We start from the raw sequence: 17,745 nt of genomic DNA on the forward strand, positions 1-17,745 counted from the left end.
TGTCCTTATTCCACCAAACCAGTTAATACACAAGCCCAGTTAATTCTACCTCCTTAATAGCTTTCATTTCTATTCACTTGACATTCATCTCCACTAGTTGACATCTATCTCCATATCCACCTCAACTACTTAGTTTGAGTCCACCATCATCTTTCATCTGATTAATGACACTGTTTCCTAACTAGTCTCTCCTCTTTTAATCTTTCCGAATCCATTCCTCACACTCGAGACAGAGGAATGACCTAACTATAAAGTAAATCACAGCCCTACTTCAGATCTTTCAAGGATTCTCCATTAACCTGAGAATAAAATCTAATCATCTTAACATGACCTGCAAGGCCCTTTATTATCTGGTCTTTGGTTACAGGTCTAACTTTACCTCATGCCATTCCTCTTCATATTTTATGCTGTAGTCAGGTTGAATTCCTTCAACATTTATATTTTTTCTTGTCTATGGGCCTTTGTAAATGTGGTCCTCCATCCCAGGCCTCTTCCCCTTACCCATTCTGCTGCAAATTGATGTGTGAAGGAGAGGATGGGTAAAGCATAAGAAAGTTCAAATCTATTCTAATTGCACTGAGCACATGGTAGTCCCAGTTGCCTTTTCAAAAACCTGGTCAACTTTTTAAGAAAGCAGAAGTAGCAGCCCTTACATAAGTCTCTTTGTATTCTGGGTTTTTTCAAGATAAAGGCTCAGTGATTTGAGTTATCCAGAGTATGAAAAGCTCTGACATTACAAAGGTATGTCATAAAATTATTTGAGTCAGCAAGTTATCTCTCTCCCTGTCTATTTGTGTTTATCTCTCTGTCTCCATCTCTTTCTCACACACACATTCACACACCCCACCTATAAGACAGGCATATCAAACAAAAAGTATTAACGAGAGTTTTATTGGAATCAATAATCCTGACTCAAACCAACATTCAAAGAGTATGCTCAGTATACAGATTTTATATTCTTAAACATGGAGATAACATTTTCAAAAGAAATTATTTTTTTCATAAGTCTTGAAACATAAGATTATTCAAAAGCTTCACCGTTAAGATCAAGGTTAGCCCTTGGCATAGTTGTTTAAGAGTGAATGAATGAGTGAAGGGTGGTGGTTTTGGGGTTTTTTTTTTTTTTGCCTGTTTGTGTGTGTGTGTGTGTGTGTGTTTTGGTGCTTCCTGTTTTTCTTTCATTACCCTTCTCTTACCCTATTGTTTTCAATGTATCAATACCTTTCAGAGAAATTCCACGTACAGTGGCATTTTCTGTGTCCCACAGGGTACAATGGAATCATTATCTTATGCATCCTCTACTTTGTCCCAGTATTAGTAGAGCTAGTGGTTGAATGGACTATTTTGGTAGTCATATAACACTAAACAGGAGCTTAGAGATGACTAACTGAAATGAGGGTAATCGTCAGTTAAATCCATTACACCTGTAATCTGCCTTCACTGATCAAGCTTGCTTTAATTGTTGCTACAAAAGACTTGCAGGTCCTCCAAGCTCGCAGAGCCTAAACAAGATGTTCTGCCCGAGTTGCCTTCCAGAAACTTGGAGTCAGCTGTGTCTAGTTTGAGCTAAAGCTGGTTAAGACTGGTTGGGATCACCAGTCCTCCGACTGGGCATGCACCAATGTCCGCTCGGTGACCTTTTGACATCAGAGGGCTGAAAACGCCACCCTAACAATAATTACCTCACCTTTTTCTTGCCTCTAATCACTTTTCCTCACACTCCCCGGCCTCAGCTCTATCCCATAAATAGCCCAGGGCCCTTGCCTTCAGGGGCACGGATTTGAGATTTGTTCTTTCATCTCCTCACTTGGCTGCTTTGTGAATAAAACTTTTCTCTGCTGCAAACCTGGGCATCTCAGTGTGTGGCTTGCTGCTCCTCAGGCAAACGGACCTGATTCGGTAATGTAACCTTGTTATATGATAAAACTGATGTCTAACAAACTCTCATTTGTTTTATTAAAAATATTTAAACAATGGCAGTATCATTGGAATAAATGTAGAATCTCCCATGAGGAAAACACATCGTTTATATTCTGGTTATACTTAATACAAATTCTTATAGTCATAACTCATATTCTGTCATTTCAGTATAATTTTGGCTTAATTCACAAAATTTTCTGTAAAAGAAAAGATCAAGGATAGTCACCTAATGGGGTATTCTGAAATTTTTGTCTGCATGTCTTATACAAATGCACTTTGTTTAAGCTTTCCCATAACAAAGATGTAATAGGTGGTTTAAGTTTGAAAACAGAACCTAAGACAGGATGACAACAGTGGAGTGACAGGAAAAAAAACTTCTCTGTACCAGCTGGATGAATTGAAAACAGATGAAAGATAAATTCTACCTCCTGGGATTTGCTGCCTGCTGGAACTAATCACATTAACTCTAAGCCACCTGAGGCTTCACACTGTTTATGTCATCTGTGGGAAAATGTCTTTCCTTATTTATGACTTTGCTCTTCATATACTGCCAGGTCATTGCCAACTTGTGCTTAAATATAACCTAATTATGTGTCTTACTATTTTAGTAATCATAATCATATGGTTCTGTAACATTATTTTGCTTTTTCCTCCTTTTAAAATTCAGTTTGTGAACAGAGTAGAACAAGTCCAATAGGTACTTTATTCTCTTTTTGAGGTATAAGTGACAACAACTGATATAACATTATAATAGTTTCAGGTGTACAATTTAATGATTTGATATTTGTATGTATTACAAAGTGATCACCACAATAAGGTCAGTTAACATCCGTTCACCATACATAGTTGCAAACATTTTTTTTTCTTGTGAGAAACATTTTTTTTCTTGTGAGAACTTTCAAGGTCGACTCTCCCAGCTACTTTCAAATATGAAATACGGTATTATTTACCATAGTCACCGTGCTGTGCATATATTCTCCATGACTTATTCATTTCATAATTGGAAATTTGTACCTTTTAACCCTGTTATCTATCTCCCTCCGCCCCCCCCCCCACCGCCCTCAGGTAACAACCAACCTGTTCTCTATATCCATGTGCTCAGGTTTTTTTTAGGTTTTTTTTTTAGATTCTACATATAAGTGAGATCACGTGGTACTTGTCTTTCTCTTTCTGATGTATTTCACTTAGCATATTACGCTTAAGGTCAATCCATGTTGTTGCAAATGGCAAGATTTCTTTCTTTTCCTTGGCTGAAAAATATTCTAGTGTGTGTCTGTCCAGGGGGCACATTTTTAACATCTATTCATCTCTTGCTGGCCACAAGTTGTTTCCCGGTCTTGGCTATTGTAAACAGTACTGGAGTGAACATGAGCGTACATATATCTTTTGGCATTAGTGTTTTTGTTTTCTTGGCATAAATGCCCAGAAGTGGAATTGCTGGGTCATATGGTAGTTCTTTTTTAAAATTTGTGTGTTACTTCCATTCTGTTTGCCATAGTGGCTGCACCAATTTATTTTCCTACCAACAAAGCACAAGTGTTTGTTCCCCTTTCTCTACATCCTCACCAACACTTGTTATTCTTGTCTTTTTGATTATTGCCACTCTTAACAGGTATGAAGTGATAGCTCATTGTAATTTTGCTTTGCATTTCCTTGATGATTAGTGATGCTGAGCATTTTTTCATGTGCCTTTGGCCATTTGTATGTCTTCTTTGGGAAATGTATATTCAGACAATTCTCTTAAGAGAAAATTACAGAAGAATTTTTTTTCTTTGAATATAGTTTGTCTCTTTATTTCTTCCTTTTTTGTCTTTCTTTTTCCCTCCTTTGAGTTAACAAAAGCTCCTTGAAACATGATCTGTTTATGTTTGTTTGCAATGTTACATAATTAATAGAATCATATGTTAAAAATTTTACTGGAGTATGATTTAACTACATTAAAATACGGTTGTCACTACCTCATTTAATGACATCAGATGGCATCCAACACAATTCTATCTTTGGTGTATCAAGGGACACATAGACAGTGATAAAATGATATTTTTATGGTGCATTGGGAAAAATGGATGAAGTGGCTTTAAAATGGAAACAAGCATATGTTCGTAGGAGGGGGTGTTCAGCCTGCCTGGCCTTATAAGCCTTGCTGAAGACTGAAGGAATTGTCAAAACATACTGTAGCCATAGACAAGGTAGGAAGCTCTGTGAATTGAAATAGTGTCTTAACCGTTGTATACATGTAATGTCTTCAGATGAAAGTGAAAAATTCAGTCAATCTTCTAGAGAGTTTGTCTTTATGACTAAACACAGCTGGGTTTTGTTTTTTTTTTCTAATAAAGTTTAGTACATGGTAGATAATCAGTAAATTTTGAGAAACCCAAAGTTATATCGACAGACCATTCAAATGATTGGATACATTTTTAACTTTTTATCCAGATGTCTGTTATCTTTTAACATACTATTTGACACTTCCATATTTAAAATGAATAAAACCCTGAATGATAGTAGCAGCTACCATTTTGGGGGCATCCACTATGTATCAGGCCCTCATGAGATCATTTAATCCTCATAACATCTCTGAAAAACAATCCTGATTTGTATCCTCATTTTATGTAAGAGGATTCTGAGTTTTCTAACTTTTAAGCAAGTAATCAAAAAAGTAGTGGAGCAAGGTTTTAAACAGGCTGATCAGATTCCAAAGCCTGAAATAAATGTGGTTGCCATGTCTGTAAGGAGGATTACTGACCTGTAGCATTTGTTGAATAAATGATGTTTGGAGCCACCCTCGCACTTTCTACCACTTTTGGCTTGTACTTCTCTGCATTCACCTCCATCTCTTATTTCATCATCCTCTTTGTCAGTGATGATGTTTCCCAGACAGAGTGTAGGGCAGACTGGCTGTGCCAGGAGACTAGCATTCCTGTGTAGACACTGAATCAAGGCCTTGACCTCATTAGCATTGGGAGTCTAGAACACCTGCTTTCAAATCCTAGCTCTGCTTCTTAGTAGCCCTGTGATTTTGGACAAGCACAGTTTCTTCATCATTGTATAGTGAGAGTAATAATAGTACCTGAATTTTTATATAGGGTTGTTTGAGTATTAAATGATTTAATAAATGTATAACACTTGACATATTGCCTGGCATATAATAATATTAGCTATTATTATTTGTGATTACATCATGATCACTTTTCATAACTTTTCTAAAGGAAACAATATTAGAGGAAAAGGAAATTTTAGTCGAATTTTTAAATGGCTAGCTCGTTTTTAGCAATTGCATTTTGTAACACTGAAATTTTTTATTAGTGTTTTATCACTGAAATAACTGAGAGCCATATTACGACATTTCTGTTCAGAATTTTGAATGTGTTGTGATACATTTCATGATGGAGGATGGAGTGAAAGGAGGAAGTTGCTATGATGCTTCAGGGTACTTGTACTTATTTAATAATTTTGTTCTACCTTCTGATGTAGTGAAATACTGGTTTCTAGGAAAAAGGTAGAAAATTGGGGCACATCTGAGTGATAGAAAAAAGTCTTTTATTTTTATTTAAAAATGTAATTAAGCTTTTAATTGTCAAAATTTGATATGTAGACTGTCATCTTAAAGCTATCTCAGTTGCCAAGGAAATTCAATGACAGGAAGCTTAGGAAGAGCTTTATCTAGTTGACAGGTTCTAAAGAATCTGTCCTAATGGAGGGAGGAATTTGCATGGAAAATGTGGAACAATGGTCAATAAAATCATCCATCATATTTGATTGAAATTACATTCAAATATAAGTGTTTTTGGTGTTCTGGATTCCAGGGTGTATCTACAAAAAATTCTACCTGGCCTGTCCCTTTCTTGCTTTCTATTCCATATTGAAAATGGGATGCATAACTTCTCAGTGATGAACTTGACTGGGAATTGTCAAGTTATGCCCCCCAGCTGTTTTCAAAAATAAAGTTTTATTTGAACATACACAACCATGCAAATTTGTTTACATACTGTCCATGGCTTCTTCACATTGGAACAGCAAAACGGAATAATTGCAACAGAGACCATATGTTCAGCAAAGCCAAAAATATTTGTGATATGGACCTTTACAGAAAAAAGTTTGCCAATCCCTGAAGTAGACAGAGATAAATACACACAGGAGAGTTTATTCCAACTTGATGTTTCTTACTTTCTCTGCAGGAAAGATTAACTCTCCTCACTAGGTTTTCCTAAGAGCATCAATAGTATTGATTAAATATGGCTACGGTTTCATGTGTTAGTCTTTTCCTTTCCTTTAGATTATAAACTCCCATAGCATGTTTAGAATTATAGGGATAGCCTTTTATAAATTACAAAATATCACAAACATAGAAAATAGGAAATGTGACTATTAAAATACTGAATGGGACAACTGATTCGTCTCGTATGATCACCTTATTTTGTGAAACTATTAACTAATTTGTTGAAGAAATTGAAGTTAAACACATTGACTTATATAGTTCATGTGACTTGAAAAAAAGATGTAAGATTATGGGTATTAAAAAGCATTAAAACAAACAAGCTATCATGAAATAGTGTCATTAAAAATCTATTTATTGATGTTTGAGTTTATTTGGCTTTGTTTGTATGCATGTTGTGTTTCTCAATATTCTTCACTGATTTTCATCACATTCTCTTGCACTTTTACTCATTGAGTTCTAGCCTTTTTAGTCATTTCCATGACTTTCTGCATATTTTTTGGATTATTTTAGTTTTCTCTTAGTTTCGAGTCCAGAATTGAGATCAGCTCTCAAAAAGTACTGTGATTAGTGTGGGGTTAATCTCTAACCCATCTTTTAAAGAGGCATGGTCTGTCATCATTATCATCAGCAAATAAAATCCATGTAAAGGCCACCTCCCTGAAGTCTCACTTATCTTTTTAAAAGTAAATTTGAATAAATACTGGTAATAGAATTTACAAGGAGCAGAATCCAGTGAGAAAGTTATCTGTAAGGATTTTAGAACTTCATATAGTTCATTTGCAGGTAGGTATAGTTTTCTTGCTCTGGGGAGATGATGCTGTTTATTTAAAAATCAGAGATGAAACAAGAAACCCCTAAGCAAAATGATTTATTTGCTTTTTGGTAAACTTGATTCTGTTTTGTAACCTTTGAAACATGGATTTTATGAGTGATAGTATTAAAATTTATACTCCCTCTAGAGTGTGTTGTTAATCATTATTGCTCTGCTGGGCCTCAGGATTACCTGTCTGCATTGTAATACAATTTTCCTTAATATTTACAATTGAAATACCAGTGGTCTTAACACACCTCATATATTTCTATCAATGAAATGATAGTATTAAAATTTATACTCCCTCTAGAGCGTGTTGTTAATCATTATTGCTCTGCTGGGCCTCAGGATTACCTGTCTGCATTGTAATACAATTGTCCTTAATATTTACAATTGAAATACCAGTGGTTCTTAACACACCGCATATATTTCTATCAATGAAATGAAATTCACAAGAAATAAGGGCTTGCCTCCAGAAATAAACTTCAAAATATTAAATTCCTCTTAAAAATTTGTAGAACTTTTTAAGACCAATGTTGATTTTTGTACTTGTGAAATAAAATATCTGATCCTAATGGTTGTATTTTAGTGCTCCAAAAGATAAATTCATTATCTAAGGATAGTTATAGCATAAATAAAAAGAGCAAACAATAGGTACTTCATTTATAATTTAGTTCAATGCACCAGACATTTATTATGTCTCTACTTTGTGAAAGTCCCTGCAGAGGTGATGTCAGGTACTTATCTTTGGAGGAGGAGGATTGAAGACAGACATGAGCACCTATAATATTTTAGAGCGTGCAGATCCATTACTGTGACTTTAGAAACTCCCATCTTTTGTAGAGAGGAAAAGATACCAGAAATGGAACTTGGAGCTCCAGATGAAGTTCAGGAAAACATACTGCACTTTTGCGACTCTTTCTTACTCTTATTAAGTAGTAGTAGCTGTCAGGGAACTGTGTTAAGAGCAGGGCTTGAGGGGTGGAAGCAATCCTGTGTCCTCTACAAAGCAATAAGTGATCCAGAGATACAGATTTGACCCTGAACTAAAGTCACCCATGAGATTTTCAGCTCTCATGTTCTTAGCACTATCGAGAAGTCAGTCTTATTAATATTTCGAGTAGAAAAGGAAAGTTGCGTACAGAGCTTGCCTAAATTTGGGAGTAGCAGGGACAAAGACCCTTTCTGGAGGAGCTCTCCCACCTGAATTAAATTCATTTATTGTATTCTGTTGTGATTCAAAGAGTAAAAGGAGCATTGGTCTCAGGGACTTGTAGAATAATGAGGGAGATAAAAGATACATTGAGGTTTCCCAAACTACTGAGGGAAAATTGGTTCAATTGCCCGTTTCACACCCTGATCTATTCTGGGGAAGGGAATGTTCTCAGAATTTCTGCCCCTTTTTTTCCGCCAGCACTCTTTTCCTCCTTCTTCATGGAACACACTTATTTTCAGCTTTTTAAACTCACTTGGTCCTGCACCAAGACTATATCCCCTATTGGCTTTCACAAGAAATCCATCACATTAAGCCTACCATGACAGTTGTAAGTTTGTAAATTAGTTGAAGATTTGGTGGGTTGTGTGGGAAGAGATCACATCAGGGAGCTCTCCACCAGCCCCACTTCCTGTTTTCCCCTGGGCAGTCATCTCTGCTGGCTCCCCAAAGCTAAGACTCCTAATACATGTTGCTGTCTTCTTTATTTAGCAAATACCACCTGCCAAGGGTAGTCTAGTTTCCTCCCTTACCACAAAAGTGCTGGTGATTTTTTTATTGTTGAATAAATAATACAGAAATTGCAGATGGGATAGAGAGAGAAAGCAACACAAAAGAACTTAGAGAGTTTGGAAGTAACCAGATTTTAAAGTGGCAAGTTGGAGCATGGTGATTACAGTGTGTGCCACTTTAAAACTCCATAGTAGATCTTGGAACAAATTCCTTTTAATCGCATTCCAACTGTGTGGTTGACAGTAAAGCATCATTCCAAAATATCCCTTGTATTCTTTGAGTCAGGAAATTACTGCTCTAGTAAAAGGACATTTTGGAAGCAAAATTATAATATGGACTTTTGACAGTAAGACATACTACTTGAAAGGAATGCAAGTTATACATAGAATCAATTAAAAGGAAAAACACTGTTATTAGGAAACGATGGGATTATTGTGGTTAGATATTAAAAAGCTCATTTTCTCTACTTTAAGCACCATGTGGTTGGCAATAACTTAAAAAAGCAAATACATGCATGTATTTGTACATATGGTATAAAAATATATTTAATATTGTACATTATGTGTGTATGTAAAAATTAGAACAAATTAGTACTTCTGAAAAATATTTGATAGGATCTGCTATTAAATTTCTTATGTCTGTTACAACACACTATTTCTTAGTAAAAATAAGTGCTGTAAAGCCACTTAAGTAAAACTGACACTATTTAGTTTTTAAGAAAAATTGATATTTTTCACCAATTGGTTTAGTTCATAAGGATTTCAAAATATAAACAATGAAAGATATTTTTGAGCTAAACTTAGGCTTGGGATATAGCTTTTTTCTTGTTTAATATTCTTTTTGGATGCTATGTAATCGAAGTGCTCTGATGCTGTTTGAATTTATTTTACATAATTCCAGAAGTGGGACAAGTTAATTCAGCAGCTGAAAGACATTGTCACAGAATCTGTTTGTACCCTTCTACTCTGCCATTCTCAAGATGTTAGCTATATCCTCAGATTAACTTCCTCCATGCTGTCAAGGTGACTAAAGCAGTTCTAGGCATCATATCCATATACAACAGCAGAAGAAAAAGCATTTTGTTAGGAGGGTGGAAAACTTTGCTAGAAGCCCCCAGAAAATGTTTCCTTGCATACTGTTGGCTAGATATGGATAACATATATACCCTTAAATCAATTCCTGGCAAAGGAAATGGGTTCACTACGATTGGCTGAGTCTAATCAGGTTGGCCTGAACCTGGGCATAAGTCATCCTCCCCAGAGTTGCTTGGGGAAAAAAGACACCTAAGATGAATCAGGGCTCTGCCTAGCAAAAAAGAGGAAACAATGGTTTGTATAGGAAGCCAATAGTGTCTATTGGAGAAACAAAGCATCAGACTTTAAGCTAGTGGTTCTAAACCCTAGCTGCACATTAGAATTACCTGGAGAGCTTTTAAAAAATATGTTGATTTAATTGTGCTGGGTTGCACATAGATATTATCAATAGCATTTTATAAAAATCCTGGTGATTTTAATGTATAGCTAAGTTTGAGAACCACTGCTCTAGGTAAACTGAGGATAGAATAAGGAAACAAAACCCTCCAAGAGTCTGCACACATTTAGCTGCTCAAGCAGTTTTCCATCTCTACTGAGCAGTACCTAAAAATTAATCAGCGGCCAGCAGGGTAAGGTTACCAACACAAAATCTTAGACCACAGTTAATTTGCCAACATGAAATGATGCTCACTGCCATAGTCATTGCACATTTTCCAAGAACGTATGATTTTGGGGTACTTAAATACCCAGACAGCCTTCATAGCCAAGCTGAGATGGGGTTGTATGTAAAGGTAGGAACATTAGTCCCATTTTTGTTATGAGAGAACTGAGTTGCAAAGAGGCTGTTACTGGAAGAGAGATAGAACTGAAGGTCTTACCTTAGTATCCTGCAGCCACGGTTTCCTCCTTTTACTTATTTATTGTTGCTACTTTTGTTCTCGTTTTATTTGAGACAGATGTCATTTGTTTTGGTTAAAGTAAACCTTCATAATTATAACAGGTACCTTTTATTAACAGCATATTTTGAGCCACGAACTGTGCTAGGTGCTTTATTCCTGCCCCAACATTTGTTTAATCACTACAGAAATCACATGCAGTAAATAATACTAACTCTACTTCATAGAAAAGGATATTGGAACCCAGAGAGTTTGTTACTTCTCCGAGGTCTCATAATTAATTCATTTCTCTGGGTTCTAGACTTTGAACCCATAATGCACTGAAATGCCAAAATGCATTTTGCTATGCACAGAGATTTGATTTTGTGCAGCTTACCAGTTCAGCAACTACCTATTGGTTGACTAATAGGTGATAGGTGCTGGGCTAGGCCTGAGTTGGAATGCATTTTCCTTGCACAGTATAATTTACATTTTTTTTTAGAAATGGGTTTAGGCCAGTTGCTTTGCATCAAGCACTTAACATATGATCAAAGAATAATTAAATGAAGAAATGACGTGGAATCTTCATTATGACTGCTTAATTTGGAGTTGCTCAAATTTTAAAGACTAGTGAAACTACCTTGGCAATAATTTCCTTTTCCAGAGGAACTTATTAAAATATAGAAAGTAAAGCCTTTAAATATGTAGCTTATATTGTACTCCCTGATATTTCCAAACAAATACTGAGTTACTGGAGAGTGTGTCTTGAGTTATTCAGTCACACTCCATATTACTATTTTCTAATAAAAACAGTACTCTTTTAATAAGAGACATAATTGGTCTGTATGGCTGATATTTATTCAGATACTTGCTTTAGAATGTGTTCTAATTGAAAGATAAGAGGAAAATAAATGGAGCGATGGCTATTAAGGACTCACTGGTTTAGTTTTCACGGAGATAACATTTTCCAAATTACTGAGTTATGATATTGAAAATGAAGGGCAGGCTCCTTGTTGGGGGAAGTGTTAGAATAGCCCTAATGCAGAATCTCATTAAAGTAACTGTCAGGATTCCTCTGTTTTACCATCACCTCCCCTATTCTGTAAGAAGCAACTGTCATTTTGAGTGAGTGTACTGCCAAAGAGGCATTTACAAATAAATGAAAAATGTCACAATTGATTTCACTCCTTCCAGGATACTGTGTGTCAGCTTTGTCACAAACTGTCTTTGTTATTCTCTGTTTTAGATCTCCCAGCTGGACATTGGAAATAGCTTTTGATGGTTTAGGGCCTCTTTCACTTGACACCCAGGTAAGCCCTCTATTGGTGACCTTTTATAAATATTTGTAAAACGGTTTGAGCAGTTAGAGTGTATAAAAACATTTTTCCCTCTTTCTCTCTGTAACTGCTGTTTTTGTCAAAAAGCATTTCAATGTCAATATCATTTACTTGCATTTTTGGACATTAGAGAGAATAATTCTGTGCCCTACAGAGCATTGTAAAATTATACGATTATAATTCACATTCTCTTCCCTAATATGATGTTTTGTTATTATCATACTTAATCTAATAATAATTCTAATAACAATTACTTGAAAAGAAGATATATGATTTTGCTTTTCCTGTATTTTGAAATAGGTGTCCAAATTTTTATCACTCTTTCTTTATAATATTATCTTGGATATATGTCTTTCATATGATTTATATATAACATTACTGGTACACATTCATTATTGCCATCACCATAAACCAGTCCACCAGCACTACTGCCATCATGCTGACATTAGTGAGCACTTAACTCTGAGCCATATGCTATATGAATTAGCTTATGTGAATGTATCACAGTGGTATTTGAATCCTAAGTTAATATGGATTTGAAAGAAAAGCAACTAATTAGAAATTGCTAACAGTTGTTACTTTTACCGTGGATATTAAATTAAAGTAAATCTTCATATAATTATACTTTAAGAGATTTTAATCAGTATAATTAGTTATAGATTATGGATCATTTGGGATTATTTAGCTTTCTACTTGAAAGATAATGGAATGGACCAATTAGGAATATTCTGTTTCTCTTGAAAAATAGAAGTTGAAGCAATTCACTCATTCATGCAACAAGTATTTATTAAGCACCTATTAAGTGGGAGCTATTTTACACTGAGGACATGATGGTGAAGAATATGTACCTGTTTCTCAGGGGCTTACAGTTTAGTGGCAAACGGTCAAGAACAGGGATGTACACCATCATGTGATGAGTGAAAACAGTAGGGATAAGCATGGGGTACAAAGTGAGAAATGAGGTGGGCATCTAAGCCAGAGACTAGAGATAAATGCTCAAGGAGGGATGTGGTAGAGGAAGGTGGAAAAATATTAAATTTTGGTTACAAAGTAGTTATGGTGTCTGAAGTGTAGTGTTTAAGATAGGGAGGTGTGCCTAAAGAATTCAGGAAGGGGCACATCATGAATGTCCTTCTGAACTATATCAAGGGATTCAGATGTCATTGTGAACAGTAGCAGTTAAACTGGAAAGACTTCATCTGATACTGAATATTTTCTTCAAACTAGGCTGATGAAATTCTCACAGGGCCAGCTTCCTATATCTAATAACCAGGAAGGCAGGCCATTCTTCCTCCTTCACACCTACATAAATAGAATATATTTCCTAGAATATAAGGTATTTGTGAGCAAGGACCTGGGCTGATGCACCTTGTTTTCCCAGGATCTGTTGCAGTATTTTGCACATAGCAGGCTCTCGGTGTTTGTGGTGTGGGATGACAGGATCAAATGTAAAATCTGGGGAATGGATAGATTGACCCAACAGAGGGTCCCCACAAAGACTGACTACTTAAAGCCATATACTCCTCTTTCCCTGATCAATTGTCACAAATGGCAAAACTGCTTTCTGCATCTCCTCTTGACTTTTAGATTCATAGTAAGGGGACTCCATCAAAATCAATATGAAATGCAATTTTTAAAATAATAATGTATCAACTTATAAGCGAAAAAATGTATGTCAGTAAATTCTCTTTAAAGACATAAAAAAGGTTTGAAGAAAGCTAAGAATAAGTGAAGAAAATGATTTTTAGCAAAAGAAGAAATAGCCAATATATCCAAGTTTTATTTATTTTAACTCTAGAAAATTGTATAGTCAGTATACATTATAAAAACTTTCTTTTGCAATGAGAAAGAGATGATAACTATCATTAAATTAATCATATAAGATAATGTATCAAGAAGATAAAGTGTACTTGTTTTGTAAGAAAAACTAAGGAGGAGTCTTTAAAAAAATGGTGATTTACAAATCACAAAATTACTTTACTGGTGTATATTATTGTATAGTGTGGACACTTTGGGTTCAGTTATAAAAAACTTACCATTGTAAAGTTCTCCATTCTGGAGACTGCTTTGACCATCTTTTGTGGAGTTATTCCTTTAAAATATGCTGTCTTATGGTCACCTTGCTGCCAGATTGGGCTTGAAACCCGTGGAGCATTTCTATGATTTGGTTTTTTTTGGTATGGCCACATAAAATTCTGGAAGGACTAAGACACCCACCCAAGGCTACACAGAGTAGGATATCAGCTCTCATGTGACATTTTAGTGACCTAAGGATAGACACAAACTGGAAGTTTCAATAAACTCGATAATTTTAGGACATTTAAAATATTTTTTTCCAAAATGAAAATAACTTTTAAAAATATAAAACCTAAACTGTATATATATAGCAATAAAGAAAATATGAACAAGGTTACCAAGTTGCACACAGAATCTCTCAACCTTAGAGTCACCTGTTGTTCATAGGATAATGTTAACATTTTGCAAAGTGAAGAAGAGGCAGTTCTCAAAGAAATGCTGCCTAATGTTTTGGAAAAATGGACATTTCTCTGGCTTGCTGTCACTCAAAATACAGGTTAAGAATAGCCAAATTAAAGAAAGTCTAATGAAAGTAGAAAAGAGGCAGAAATGAGAGCAGTAGAACTGGAAATGTTGTGAAGGATCAGGATATGCCACCCCAAAATATGCTTCATTGGCATCAAAATGATTTTTTGGTCCCTAGTTTTCATTTAAAAAAATTTTTTTTAATTTAAAACAAATTTTGATTCGAGTATAGTTGATTTACAATGTTGTGTTAATTTCAGGTGTACAGCAAAGTGAATCAGTTATACATACACATATATCCACTTTTTTTTTTTTTTTAGATTGTTTTCCCATATAGGCCATTACAGAGTATTGAGTAGAGTTCCCTGTGCTCTACAGCAGGTTCTTATTAGTTATCTATTTTATATATAGTAGTGTGTATATGGCAATACTTTGGGATTGGGCATCAAAATGATTTTGAGCTGAATGCATTTAGTTTCTGAAATCCCATATCTGCCTAAAAGCAGAGCCTCCCCAAAGATCTCAAAAGTCACTAAATCTTCTTCTGCAAAGCTACTGTGATCTTCTCATCACATCCAAAGAGACTTTGTTACAAGACTGACATATCCCTCAGTGGTTCTTCTAAGGTCCCTTTTATCTTTCCAAAATGTCCTTTGTTTTTCTATAAGTGCCCTTTCTCCCCTTCCCCTAGTGAATTAGGTCTATAGACCCCAAATTCCAACCATCCCTTTGAGTTATTCATCTCTGAGTTCTCCCTTATGTATGCTCAATGCACATGTAAATGAATTTGTTTTTCTTTTGTTAATCTGTCTTTTGTCAGTCTAATTTACAGGGACCTAGCCAATGAACCTAAAATGAGTAGAGGAAAAAAATATTTGTTTCCTCCCCTACTAATTGACTACTTAGGGTTCTGTAACACAGTCATACTGAGTACTAAGGACTTCACTTTAGGAACATTTAGTGTAGGAACTTGCTTCCCCACATCAAAGTCAACACTTGATCTAAACTAACTCTTGGTATCTGATCTCAGTTTAACAGCCCTGCCTCTAGGTTACAGCTGGTCCAGGTGAAACAATACTAATGAAGAGATTAAAGTTGAACCATAGAGGCATTCTAAATGTCCTCATACTGCTAAACGACTTTAGCAAAAACATGACCCTCTGTCTTTAACAGCAAGTATGAATTTCTAATAAGTAAAATGAAAACCTGATTACTTCCTTTAAAGTAAGAAAGTGCCCAAAGAAATCAGCCCCAAATCCTTCAATAACACCTTTAACGGCAAAAGGGGATTTCTAACAAATAAGACAAAAATGATTATTTTCTTTATTGTAACAAGAGCTCAAACAAATCAGAAACACCACTACTTTATATATTTAGAGTAAAGAAGTGAATCAAAAGTTCCCAAAACAGGCTTTCGTCTAGTAAGAGAAAGAAATTTTTTAAAAAAGAAAGAAAGGCAGAGGATGTGGCCAGGCCTGCCAGTGGGATGTGTAAACAACTGCTGGCCGGACAATTGGCAGAGGGCTGGCTCTGGCTGGGCCAGGTGGTGGGAACAGTATGAGGCGCCAGCTGCCTTGTTTCGGGGTCACTTCCTGTGCTTATTCCGTCTGTTGGTTTCCTTCCTTTGCGTCCACCTTCTGATTTGGATAGCACCTGTTCTGTACCATTACCTTGGCAGGCAGCTTTCATGTACATTTTAACAAATTCTCTGTGCCGAATTATCTCAAGTTACCAAAGGCAATTGTTAAAATACTTGCAGAGCAAGTGAGACAAAAAACAGTTTTCTATAAAGACTAAGGAGTCAAGTATGCTACTGGCAGGACGACTGCTTGTGAATTTTGCACACAACATTTGAAGCTGGCTTGTTGATGAGAAAAACGTTAATTGTTTTTAATTGTCTGAACAAAGGGGTGTAAATTTCCTCCATTCTGTTGCTGTTTATTGGATGTCTGTTCATGCTAACATGCCCAATTTGGCTTCTCTTTTTCTTTAACATAGCTCTGCAAATTTCCAGGAACTAAGACAAAAACAGTTCTTTTATATTAGGACATAGCCTTTTCCTATCAATATAGTGTGGTTTATGCCAACCTGTTGTCTGGAGACTAGGGACTTTACACATGGGTTTTCTAAATGATAGGTTTTTTGAAATTTTCTATAGAAAAATTTGATAGAATTTTTTCTCTTTGTAGCTGCAGCCCATTTATGTACTTTTTGCCTTATGAAGATGGAGGGGGAGAATCAAAACATCCCTCAAAACTGGAATAATACAGTTTTGGGTGGCACACGTAGTCCTTTTACTAGAAGTAAGATTTTGCACACAGGAGAACCAAAGCTTTTCTCACATTTCTTTCTCTTACCGTATAACTTTTCTTTACCTCCAAACTCTTACTGGATGTTTATTCCAAAGATATTAACATTTGGGTAACATGAATTTCAAAGAAAACTTTTCAGAAGCTCTTTCCTCTCAATGCCTAACATGCCACATTCCACATTCCATTTAATTTTAAAGCCATTTAATTTTAATTGGGAATGAAGTAAGATACCTATTATAAAGACAATTTAGAGATGAATTCTGGTAACAGATTATTTTTGATCACCATGTATCTGAATCATCTTTTGTAAAATTTTTACATACTGCTTTATTTTTTTTCTAAATTAGAAAATTGAAATGTGTGATGATACAGCTAAAGCACAGATTCAGCCCAGAAAGATGAAAGGCGATAGTTAAATAACAAAGGTTAACAGTCAAGGGATTTGACAGCTGTAAAAATGCAATGTGTTTGTTTAGTATATTTAAAGTGGGTTAATCAATCAACCGTTCAACATATCCTAAGTATGCGGCATGTGTGCGAAAATGCACTGGGTGCTGTAAAATACATATTTTTAAACAATCAAAAAGCATTACTGGGCTCCATTTATGATTTTAATTATTATAGAGTATAGAGGAGTTCAGTATGTTTCCTGATACAGAACTGTTTACAATTATTGGAAAACAAAATAGGCAGTGAAAATATAATACAGAAATAGAGAATAGGAACATATTTAAATAAGTGCTAATTACGAGGTGAAGGCAGTATTTGTAAGAGTCATTAGAAAAGGCCTAAATCTGTGTGCTGGGGACATCTCAGAGGAGGCAATTTAGAGGCACTATGGTTTGAGGTGGACTGTGACACATGAGAATTTGGGTAGATGAGAGAGGTAAATAGACACTTTTTGTTTGGGGGGAGGGGGATGACCAAGCAGCATGACCCATAAAGGGAGAATGGCAGTTCGAGAAGTAGGCGT

General features: G+C 35.5%; 1 protein-coding gene across 15 annotated transcripts in view; it reads left to right on the top strand.

Moving 5' to 3' along the window:
- Nucleotides 1–17,745, top strand: part of NAALADL2 (N-acetylated alpha-linked acidic dipeptidase like 2) — a 1,565,958-nt gene that overhangs the window by 94,916 nt on the left and 1,453,297 nt on the right. For all 15 annotated transcript variants that reach the window (XM_055083873.1, XM_055083848.1, XM_055083869.1 and 12 more), the window contains one exon: nt 11,829–11,892. The gene's annotated coding sequence lies outside the window, so the exon portion shown is untranslated. The remainder of the gene's footprint in view (nt 1–11,828; nt 11,893–17,745) is intronic.

Source organism: Physeter macrocephalus, chromosome 1 (assembly GCF_002837175.3).
Source record: "Physeter macrocephalus isolate SW-GA chromosome 1, ASM283717v5, whole genome shotgun sequence".
In the NCBI taxonomy this organism is placed as follows: domain Eukaryota; kingdom Metazoa; phylum Chordata; class Mammalia; order Artiodactyla; family Physeteridae; genus Physeter; species Physeter macrocephalus.